This window comes from Paramormyrops kingsleyae, unplaced genomic scaffold (genome assembly GCF_048594095.1).
Source record: "Paramormyrops kingsleyae isolate MSU_618 unplaced genomic scaffold, PKINGS_0.4 ups33, whole genome shotgun sequence".
Taxonomy (NCBI): Eukaryota; Metazoa; Chordata; class Actinopteri; order Osteoglossiformes; family Mormyridae; genus Paramormyrops; species Paramormyrops kingsleyae.
In genome coordinates, this window is record NW_027325971.1 from 749,409 (window position 1) to 761,478 (window position 12,070).

The 12,070-nt window shown below is 41.6% G+C and overlaps 1 pseudogene; it reads left to right on the forward strand.

The window, feature by feature from the left end:
- Window positions 1–11,610: 11,610 nt before the first annotated feature.
- On the forward strand, window positions 11,611–11,843 carry LOC140585606 (U2 spliceosomal RNA; annotated as a pseudogene).
- Window positions 11,844–12,070: the final 227 nt, after the last annotated feature.

Genomic DNA, 12,070 nt, shown 5'->3' on the forward strand with positions numbered 1-12,070 from the left:
GCTGACCCTGACAGAAATACAGTAAAACCGGTCTAAGTCGACACTCGCGGGACCAGCTTAAAAGTGACGACTTAGAGAATTGACGAGATACACCTAAGTCGACACTTCGGCGACTTATGTCTATCTCGCCGTTTTGCCGACTAGTAAATATAACACCATACCTCTACTACACCGCACTATACACGCGAGACTTAAGCCCAGGGAGCGACTAGTGCGATAGGTGAGGATTCCCCGTTTCTACATCGCCGTGGTGACAAGCAGGCGGCGGGAATGCAGCGATTGGGGTGTCGACTTACAGGTAGGAAAATCCATTCATTTGTGTTGTTCGGGATTTAGGTGACGACTAAGGGAATTTGACGACTTACAAGCGGCGATTTACACAAGGAATTTTAAAGGAAACATCATTAGGAAAAATCGGGACTTTTGCTTGAGCGTCGACTTGTGCACATTGACGAGTTACAAGATGGCGACTTAGACCAGTTTTACTGTACATTCATGTTATATCAAGTATATCACATACTCATTTAAAATCACAAAACACACCTGATTTAATCTCTATATTTTAATTATTTCAATAGTATTGCTTAATTACAGCAGTTAAACATTATCTGTATTACAATGGTACAGAAAAGTTGGGCTTTGGCTTTCCTGAGAGAAGTATGGCCTTGCCAGGATAGATGTCCTGTATGATTTGCGTTCTCTTTCATGCAATTATAGACACGTTTGTATTCATCTTCCTGGAGACCATCCATTCATTTCTGTGGTCAAAACACTTTTTTTAGATTTTTGATTGCAGTCACAGATTTTTTTAAAATTGAGTTTCCCTTTGGGGGACTGAAAAAGCTGGTCTCCACATCGTCAAAATTTCAGGTTTTATTGCATTGTGGGGACATTTGGTCCCCAAAATTTAATATATACATAATGCGCGCGCACACACACACACAAGTTGGTCTTCTTATCTAAATGGGGACTGTCCATTCATTTCTATGGGAAAAACCCTAATCCCAGTCACGACACCCTTAATCCCTACCCACCCCTAACCTTAACCATAAGTAACCAACCCAGATACAAGACTTTTGGCATTTTTACTTTTTTGATTGCATTCACAGATTTTTATAAAACTGACGTTATCCAAATGGGGACCTCAAAAGATGTCCCCAAAAGTAGGGAAATTTCAGGTTTTACTACACTTTGGGGACAGTTTGGTCCTCAAATGTGATCAATGCAAATCCACACACACACACACACACACGTTTGTATTCATTTCTTTGTGTGGACTCTCTATTCGGTTCTACGTGGAAAAACCCGAATCCCAACAATAACAACCTTTACCCCTCCAGCCTAACCTCAACCATAAGTAACTAGAAAAGATACAAGACTTTTGCCCCCCTTACAGCGCCATCCACCTGGCATTTCCCAGCTGGAGGCAAGGCACCGGAGCAGGGCAGTAGTGGGTAAAGTGTCTGATCTCTCCGCAGCTGCCATGGCTTTGCGCGTATAACGTGCATGCTCTGTCCCTCTCTGCAGACGGAGCCCCCACATGCGCAGGTGCAGGTTTGGCATGAAGTGGCTGGCGACCGGCGTGATGTTGCAGACAGGGACAGGATTGTCTCAGTCCGCTCAGCCTCTGCCAAGGCCTTGGCAAGCATGGCCGGCGTCTGCAGCTACATGTGTTGGCACAACCGTTCCGGGTACCGGTGCCCTCAGCGGGGAGGCTTCTGCTCACTCTACCTGGTGGATCCATCGGGTTGCCCCAGGAAGGCACGCTGCCCGACTCCCGGGGTGCACATCCCACGCACTGGTGCTCCTGGCTGCCACTGTAGGAAGTCGTTGGGTCGTTGTATAGGAAGTGGTTGTAGTCTTCCAGGGAGGTTAGTTAAGAATATAAGAGGGGGGAGACAAAAAGCCCTAAGTACTAATAAGTGGGCAGTGTAAAAGGCCTACCCTTTGCTGTCTGTATTTAAATGCTAGGAGCAGTAGAAACAAAATTCATGATTTGAGGCCTTCATTTCATCAGACTCATGATATTATAGGACTAACAGAAATGTGGTTGAGTGACAATGATGGAGAAGAATATAATATGGATGGTTACATGTTGTTCTGTAGGGACCAGATAAGCAAGAAGGGAGGTGGTGTTGCAGAATATGTAAAAGAAAATTTGCAGGCAAGGGAGCTCACAGATAATAATAAACCTAGAGAAGCTACAGCACCCTCCACAATTATTGGCAGGCCTTGTAAATATTTTTAAAAAGGGTTAGAAAAAAATCTACCTTTTACTAAAATAGCTTCATCTAACACCGAAAAAATTAGAAAAATCCAACCTTTCATTGAAATAAATTTTTCGAAGAAAAAAAAATCCATCAAGAAATAATTATTTTTAACAAAAATACTTGAGCCATGATTATTGGCACCCCTGCTTTTAATACTTTGTACAACCTCCCTTTGCCAGGATAACAGCACTGAGTCTTTTATAAGGTTGGAGAATACCAAACCGGGCATCTGAGTCCATTCCTTTTTAGAGAACCTCTCCAGATCAGCACTCTACTCTTCAGCTCAGTCCATAAGTTTACAGTGGAGTTCAGGTCAGGTGACTGAGATGACCATGGCAGAAGCTTGCTTCTATAGTCAGCTAACTATTTTTGTGTTGATTTGGACATGTGCTTAGGATCGTGGTCCTGCTGGAAGATCCAGTGAAGGCCCAGTTTTAGCTTCTAGTGTCAGTATTGTGTATGAATAAAATGCAAAAAAATATCCCTTTGTCCACTGGTGTCCCCTTGTTGCCCTTACCCTGTTTGTCCCTTTATCCCCTTTCCTGTGAATACTGTTACACTGCAACTCTAGACTGGAGATCATAACAGCATCTTACCTATAGTTTTAAAAGAGATGAGGGATATTATTTAACTTTGCTATTTCAGAAATCTGTACCTGTTGGTGTGTTACTAATATAACACCCATATTCAAAAAAGGGGATAGAAGTAATCCAACAAACTATAGGCACTTGGAAAAGTAATGGAAGCTATAATCCAAGCCAAAATGGTGGACTACTCTTGGTGTGTATGTTGTTGCTGCCATGTCCCACTCTCGCAAATGTTGGGAAGCAATTAAAAAGGCCAGTAGGATGTTGGGTTACATCTCTAGGTGTGTGGAGTTTAGGTCAAGGTAGGTGAAGCTTAAGATTGTACAATTCCTTGGTAAGACCCCACCTAGAATATTGTGTGCAGGTTTTTTCACCTTACCTTAAAAAGGACATTGCTGCCTTTGAAAGGGTTCAACGTAGGGCTACAAGAATGATTCCCGGTCTTAGTGAAATGTCTTATGAGGAGAGGTTAGCTGAGCTGAATCTGTTCAGCCTCGAGCAAAGGAGACTAAGGGGGGACATGATCCAGGTATGTAAGATTCTGATAGGTTTATTTTTTTTCCATTACTGCAATATGTCACTCATGATTATATAACAGAATAGATGAAACCCTGCCTACATCTAGCTTTCTCCCAGGGGATTCACTATCCCAGTGTAATTCAATACAGTCAGTATCTACTGAAATGCTTGATATATTTTCTTTTCCATTGCATTTTTGATGGACATAGAGGACAGTATTTGGCTGAGACAGTATTAGCTTGAAATTTTTATTTTATAATAAATACAGTTTAAATACAGCTCAACCTCATGACAGTGAAAAAGTCTGCAGGCCATTGCAGAGGTCTTGGATGATGTTCTCATCTATGGAGGTCTTTGGTGGCTGTCGTAACCAGTGTCTCTGCCTAGGCCAGTGGTGGGTCTCATATTGAGGTACAGAGAATGGGTCCTTCCGCCTTGCGGATTCCCTCTTTCCCTGAGCAACAGCTTCCCTCCAAGATGATGGGGGGAGTGCGGTGGACAGAACTGGGGCTTCTTCCCTGTCATGCACTTTCTGGACCACTGGCTGAGGCCGGACACACAGATGAAGTTGCATCCTCAATGTTAGGCCTCTGGAGACCAATTTCTTTAGCTGGCCTGTTGCACAGAAACATTTCTCTTTATTGTAAACTGTAAGATGATTACAGCAACTATTCTGCTGTTATTCAATCAGTGAGAATAATTTACATAGTACCGACCAATTTTTTAAACTTCAATTAACATCAGACTGTCTCAAACTCATGTTAAAAAAAGTTCTGAAATACATACGTTTATATACGGGCTGATGATAATATCCACCGCCCCAGCATCCACGTCTCCAGTACAGGTGCCAGCCTGGTTAGAGGGAGGTGATGTGGGTGGAGATTCGTCATCTCCCCAATCAATCACCTCATCCCACTTATTCCAGGCTGCCCAGTACTCATTATCTGTCCAGCTCACGGCTTTTTCCAATCGCCTAGTGCTGAGAGGAGAAACAGGTTTCAGTCAGACAGGTTGCACTACAGCTCACCAGACAACAGTAAAAACCTCTTAAAGAGCAAATACATAAGCCGGTTCTATCTAATAATTGTATTTAATAATAAAACAGTACAATCATCTAAGTTTTATCAATGTAGATGGCCAGAAAATTTTACTGTCACATATATATGTACTTGTTACTGTGGCAGTACACTTGTTAACAATAATGCTAATATACTCACTGCAGCTACAGGATATATATATATGGGGCATATGGCATACCGAGCATTCTCCGGTATGGTATTAATTCTAGTGGCACCCCCCTCCCCCAGTCAATAAAATGTATTGCTTAATGCCAACAAAGGGAAGGGTGAGTGCACTTGACCTTCTGAACATGATAACTGGTATTTGTTGCATCTTTTTATCACTTCACATAATGTCAAATGTTTAAATGCAGTTTTGGGTGTTTTTAGAAATCCATATTGCTCCCTCTCACGAGAGAGTAAAAACCAGTACAGTATCTCTGTTTGGACCAGTGGTGGGTCTCGTACTCAGGCACAGAGAATGTGTCCTTCCACCCTGTGAATTCCCTCATTCCCTGAGCGACAGGTTCCTTCCACGCTGATGGGGTGACGGTGGTTTCCAGAACTGGGGCTTCTTGTTCCCTGTCATGCACTTGGCTTTGCTGGACCAATTGCTGAGGCTAAGAATGAAGTCGTATCCTCACCGTTAAGCCTCTGGACAGCAGTTTCTTTTGCTGACCTGTTACATAGAAACACTTCTCTTTATAGTAAACTGCAAGATGATTACAGCAACCATTCTGCTGTTATTCAGTCAGTGAGAATCATTTACATAGTACCATACAATTTTCAATCTACATCAGACTCATGGTTCAAATTATGGGAGGTACTGTACCCCCCGATCAAGACCCAGACCCCCCCAAAGAGACAAAAATAGCAGTTTTGGGGGGGGTTTTAACATTTTTCTTTTGCTGTAAAAAAAAAAAAAAAAGATAACCTCACCTTGTAGGAAAAGTTTATGTAAAACAATTTCAGACACCCCTAATGTGGACCGTACCATTTTAACCACCTCGGCGCTAGAAGCAGCCAGTCGGTTGCGTCATTCATTCTCATTGAGTGACCTGTTCATTGTGTTCGTCTGTCATAGTACTGTTTGTCGTGCATTGGTAAATGTGAGTAGCCAGCAGAAGTCTAGCCTGTTGAAAATGTGTTATTTTACAACCTTCATTTATTCGTTTAAGTGTTTCATCTACTAATGCAAGCTGACGTCTTTATAAGTTGAATTACTTACCATTGTCCTTCTGAGGCAGATGTTCTGTCGAGTTGAGCTACTTTGTCCAGGTAATCTACTGTAGTGCTAATTGATAGCCTTAATCATAGCTTACCTCGACAAAGTAGCTCAACTCGACAGAACACCGGTACAGTCAACTTTAGTTACATTAACTAGCAAGATGAGCTAAGTTCTCTATTTAAACCAGGCTTATTTGGTGAGGGAAAATCGATCATGGTCATTTTCCAAGGAGATGAACTCCATATGTTTTCGTTCTCATTTTATCACGAATAAATTGTGCCATTCTGAAATTAATTTGCCACTTAGCCTGTGTGGTTTGTTATTAGGCTAATATTAACGCATAAGAATGTCTAACGTCATGCTCTGAAAAAACATTACTATAAGTGACACCTATAGGGGCAACGTAAAAAAAACTAGCTAACAAATAATAAGCCCTATTATTTGAATTTTAGTGGTATTGATTCTGCATTCCACAATTTCATATATATAGACATTTTAGAAGCTTCATCTGATAGCCCAGATACTGTTTTGTTAAATATAGATTAGATTTTATTCACAGACACACTATGAGGAAAAGGAAAGATGGAGACATCAGACACTCTTTTGGTGGTAAAAGAAGAGTAAGTAGGAAATATTAGTGTTAAGAGCTACAGAACATTACACTAAAAGTATAGGTTACTTAATGTGTATGAAGGAAAGTGGTGGTCAGCAGAAGGCAGGAGAGGCACAGGAGCAGGGAGATGGCAGGATCAGGACAGTGAGCAGGCAGCAGGGAGATGGCAGGATGAGGACAGTGTGCAGGCAGCAGGGAGATGGCAGGATCAGGACAGCGCACAGGACCAAGAGGTGAGTTAGAAATTAGGCTGTACTTTACTACCATTATCTACTGTATCATCAATGCAGATATTAGCCTAATAGACAAATATTCATTTCTGAAGGCTGTTGGAGCTGCGGGGACTGAGAGGGCAGGAATTACACCAGACTGCTGGACCAGACCAGGCTGTTTGTATATGTATAGGCTTTTTACTTTTATTAGTATACTACTTCTAGGATAATTCCTGAGAGTTAGCAAAACCAAATTCTTTTGGATAGGGATAAGGATAATGAGATCTTCTGTATTGATTCTCATTTTGTCGCATGTCCAGACTAGAGGTCGACCGATATATCGGCCGGCCGATATATCGGGCCGATATTTAGCATTTTTTAATGTATCCGCATCGGCCGATATCCGAGTGCACTACGCCGATTTTCAGACAGGCACGTCTGCGGGCAGCCCAGTGTTATTGTTGCTGTGGAACACGTGACCCATGCTGCCTTGTGCAGGACCACAGCCAGAAGTTTTGGAAGAGTCCTGGGATAAAAGGCTTAAATTCTGATCTTTCAATGACCTGTTTATTTAAGTAGTTTGCTATGAAATGTTGCTTTAAAAGAAAACGCGAATTACGCTATTGGGAACTGGGGTAATGATAATGAGCCTTCAACCAACTGTAGCTTACAGGTAACATTAAGGATCATTGATTCTAATAGAGTTCGTTTTGTGCGCTTATTGGTGGGCTCACAGACGTTTTTTAATCGTTAAAAATCATTTTATTTGTTAACATTTTAATTATTACCATATCAGCCCGATGTTATCAGTTATGTTTTTTTTCTTGTGTCGGAGAGTTTCACTCTGTGAGTGTGTGGGGCGGAGCAGGCAGCTCTCAAATACTGCAGCGTGTGTGAGAGTTGCGTTACTCTGCCCTGATCACAGACAGCGCCGTCCTCGGGAGATACAGAGCTGCTAAGAACAATGCATGGCGGAGAAAAGTGTTTGTTCGAAAGCCTGGTTACCATTTACTTGAGCTGATGCTGACAATGGTCCTTCTGTGCAACTTTTTTTCATTTGAGACCGGAGATTCAAACAATTTGTCAGACGTCTAGATAAAAAGTGCATGACTTTGCGCAGTTAGTTTCCTCATTAAACATGTCTGTCCTTTATACGGGCTTATACGTAGACAACGTCACAATCACTAGGGGCTTATGTTGTCCTTGCATACAAGGCTGTGCAATACGACAGTTATTTTATTTTATTTTCCGGGATCACTAGATTCTGATTGTGAATTTGGCTTTAAGCTATCTGTCTGCTAACAACAGAAACAACATGTTAGTGTACACTACTCATCATACCATGATGCACTTAGTGTTTTTTTTTTCTTCAAAATGTATTAGAGTGTAATTGTTTTAATGTGCATGGAATACTGGAATTGTAGAATGAATTGAAGATGAAGGTACTATAATAAAAATTCTAACCTTGCATTTATTCTTCTGTTTTAGTAATTGCTGTCTGATGGCTGAACAAAAATCTAATCCTGTATGGCAGCATTTCACAAAGCCAACACCAGGAAAAGCCAGGTGCAATATCTGCAGCAGACTGGTGAGCTTGGGAGCTGAAGAATGAGTTTGCTGCTAAAGAGATTCTGATGCTGCTATCTTTATTGTTTATAAGTTTAAGTTGTTTATAAGTTGTATTGTGTTTTTGTTATTTAAGTTTATATTTAAATTTACACAAGTCAGTATTCAGTAAATGCTAAGTTGAGAAATTTTGTGTATCGTTTGTTATTATTAATGTGATATTTTATCATGCAAATAGAGGGGAAAACGTCCAATTTTCGGCCAAAAAATATCGGCAGCATATATCGGCCATCGGCTGACCCTGACTCCTAAATATCGTCATCGGCATCGGCTATTGAAAAACCCATATCGGTCGACCTCTACTATCAACCTTTGCAGGCTTGAGACAGGTTCGTTGGCAAGTGACGATGTTGCCACTAGTACTGAAAAGTCTCTCTGACGGCGAGCTTGTCGCAGGAATACACAGGTTTTTGCGGGCAAGTCTGGCGAGATGAGGAAAGCTTAGTTTGTGTACTTTCCACCATGCAAGTGGATCCTCCTCTTTGTCTATTGGAGGTGTTAGCAGGTAAGTGTTTAACTCTGCTTCCAAAGCATCCTTTAGGGTCAGAGAGGAATCACCCTTTGCTTCAGTTTCTCTCTGTTTAAAGAAGCTTCCCAATGACTTCTTTGCTTTCTTTGCCTGGGGTGCACTGGTAACGTTGGGCTCCACGTCAGTGCTGCAGCTTGATTTCTCCTGGCATTCCATCATCTGTGATACCACTCTGGCCTTAACTTGGGTCTTCTTGTCTGCACTGATGAAGTCTATCTTGAACCGGGGGTCCAAAAAATATGCCATATCTAGCAGCTTCTGAGTATCATCATCTTCGTATTTCTCATTGAGGTAGTCCAGCATCTTCATCTTTATGTTCTTGGTCAGGTCTGTGTCTTCCTCTCGCATTTCCAGTAGTGAAGTGTTGAAGAGCTGAAGAACTGGCTTTACAAAGGAGACACTGACGTATTCATCGCCTGAAAGTGCATCAGTGAAATCCAGCATTGGGCCCAGTGACTTGCTTACAGACTCCAGCACATCTATATCTTGCCAGGTTGGAATTAGATGCCGCAGCTTCTTGTCTGCAGACAGGACCTGAGTTAAAGCCTGCTGCTGCTCTAATATCCTGCTGATCATCATCTGTCTGGAACCCCATCTTGTTTGGCATTCTGAGATGAGACAATGTGATGGTAGATTGAGTTCCTTCTGGACTTTTGCCAGGGCATCGCTGGCCTTCCAGCTGTGAGAGAAGTGGCTCACCAGCTTCTTGCAGACTCCTGTAGCACGATCATTGCGGCCATCCTTTTTCACTGCATTTTCTAAGCGGAGAAAACAAACAAAACATTGCGAACTTTAATTATTGAAGCACACTGTTTTATTTCAAACAATAAATGAAGAGCTCTTTTCCAAAACGCGATAAACGCCAATAATAATTTCTCTCTCTCTCTCTCTCTCTCTCTCTCTCTCTCTCTCTCTCTCTCTCTCTCTCTCTCTCTCAGTTTTCGGTGCTGATGCAGGACGCGTTCATGTACACGGCCCCTAAAAGCTGTGACAAAGAACCAGCAAAAGTAATGATTAGGAATATGTAAAATATTGCAATGAGACATTTTAATTGTTTATTAATAACTGCGAACATGAAAAATAAAAGACAAAAGACTTTTAAAAAAAGACAACCATCAATTTTTGGGAAAAATGGATGGATTTATAGCGTTTTGAAAAGAAAAAAAATTTACTTTGAATTTTTCAACAACAATATAGTTGTTTGATTTAATAATCATTATTCAACATGTTCAGACTAAGCAAAAAACATTTTAACAGGATAAATTGAATATTCACAAAATGTGTGGGTCTAGGTAAAACAATTAATTTCCCTGAAAACTATTGAAATGGAGTTATCGCATTTTGGAAAAGAGCTCCTCAAATGTGCTCATAAAACTATTTTTTGTTTAAAATTAAATGTTTAGTGTCTGTATTTTTTCTTACGTTTTAAAGCTCTACGTACACACATGCAACAAATTCATTTTACAAGTTTTGTCAGGTTCAGGACAGGTTATTAAGTAAAACAGCTGAGTAAAAATGTATTTTTATTTTGGATAAAGATCATGGTCATTACTCACCAACTGCAAGATGCAGTCTGTGGCCGAAGCACTGTAGCCTGGTCCACTTGTTCAGATCGGCAGCTTTCACCATGTTCGCTGCATTATCTGTTGTTATACAGACTTGACGTGTCTCATCTAAGCCCCAAGCGGACACCGCTTCTCTCAGGGCCTCTGCGACATTCTCGGCTGTATGACTTTCCGGGAAAAATGCCGTCTGCAAACAGCGACTTTTTAGCTCGAAGTCCTCTGCGATGAAATGGACCGTCAGACTCATGTAGGGCTCCGTTGTCCTGCTGGACCACAAGTCTGTTGTAGTTGCATAGTATTCCACGTGCGACAGTTCTGCTTCAATCTTAGATTTGCATTTTTCATACAGCTCTTTTATCGCAACTTGGGAAAAATATGTGCGGGATGGTATAACATACCGCCTGTCAAGCGTTCGGATCATTTTCTTAAATCCCTCTTTGGCGACGGTATTTAATGGCAACATATCTTTAGCGATATGAAACGTTATTGCGTCTGTTATTTCTTTCTGTCATTGAGAGCCTTTCTGGTAAGGTGTCACACTGGCAAAGGCATCACAAATATTTGTTTGTTTTGGTTGACATCCAGATTTGGCTTTGTATTCATTGTAAAGAGCTTTGTGGTGCCGTTTTAAGTGATCAGACAAATTGGTGGTGTTTCCATGTTTTGTGGCCACAACTTTATGACACTCCATGCAAAGTACCTCTTTTTGGTCAACATCCTCCTTTTTGTAGCCGAAATAGTCCCAAATAGATGATTTCGACTTTCTTTTTGGTACGAAATCATTTTTTTGCGGCGGATCCTCTTCGTCGCGCATTTTTAGCAGTGAATGTTGGCTGTGAGCGGTGAGCAGCGACACAGCGAACCAATCACTGTGCAGGCACGCGGAACGTGCATGTCACCCCAGCAACAAGCCATACAACAAACTCGTGTTTACTGTGTGCTACCGTTCTCTTAATACACAATGGGCTTCTACCCTTCACATCGTATGTTCCGGCGATGTGACTATCGCTCACGCGCACATCGCGATGTCGATGTCAAAACAGAATATCGTTCAGCCCTAGTGCAGAGCTTGGAAGTCTGCGGATGTGTTCCTTTTTAACCCTCTGGAGTCTTGGGGTAGGGGACACACTTTCACTAACTGGGGCATGCTCACACATTTCATTCAATATCATAAACTTAATTCCTGGCAAATAAATTATTTCTTATATATTTGGTTTGGTAACAAACTCATCTTAATCTTAGTGTACTTTAGATTTATGTGAAGTTTGTAATTTGACATTCAAAGTATAGACATTGCAAAATGCACTTTGGAACACTCTGTGGGTGTTTGTTTAATATTATCTTTGAAAGTCTTATTGTACTGTGTTGGCATGATTTGCATAGTGTGGGAATGTTTCAGCCTTATAGATTGTGATTATGTGTTAATGTAAGTAGTACAAGCATAATATTTATTATTCATGTATTTGAGCTGATTTACATTTTGTTTTGGTATGAAAAGGTTATTTTGATACGTCCCCCATGGAGGGGACCACATATTAAACGGATTTTTGGAACAGGGAGCCGGAAGTGGGGCTTGCCCCATCTGCTCCAGGCATCGACCCGGTATTGCAGTGCTTCCAGGAACGGTGCACCTCTACTGCCCCCTGTTGTTGAAAGGCAGAACTGACTGACTGAATGGGTGACTAATAGACTGAGTGCCTCTGGATGGCCAACTAATTAGCCGCATGTGGTGTGAGGGAGGGGCCCTGTCCGTGCGCGGCCCCAATTTTTCTTTTTTTTTAAAGTAAGGTGACACGCTGTCGTTTGTGCGGTGGGCAGCTGTGCTGAGGTAAGGCATGACTTCATCTTTGCCTTTTGAATTTT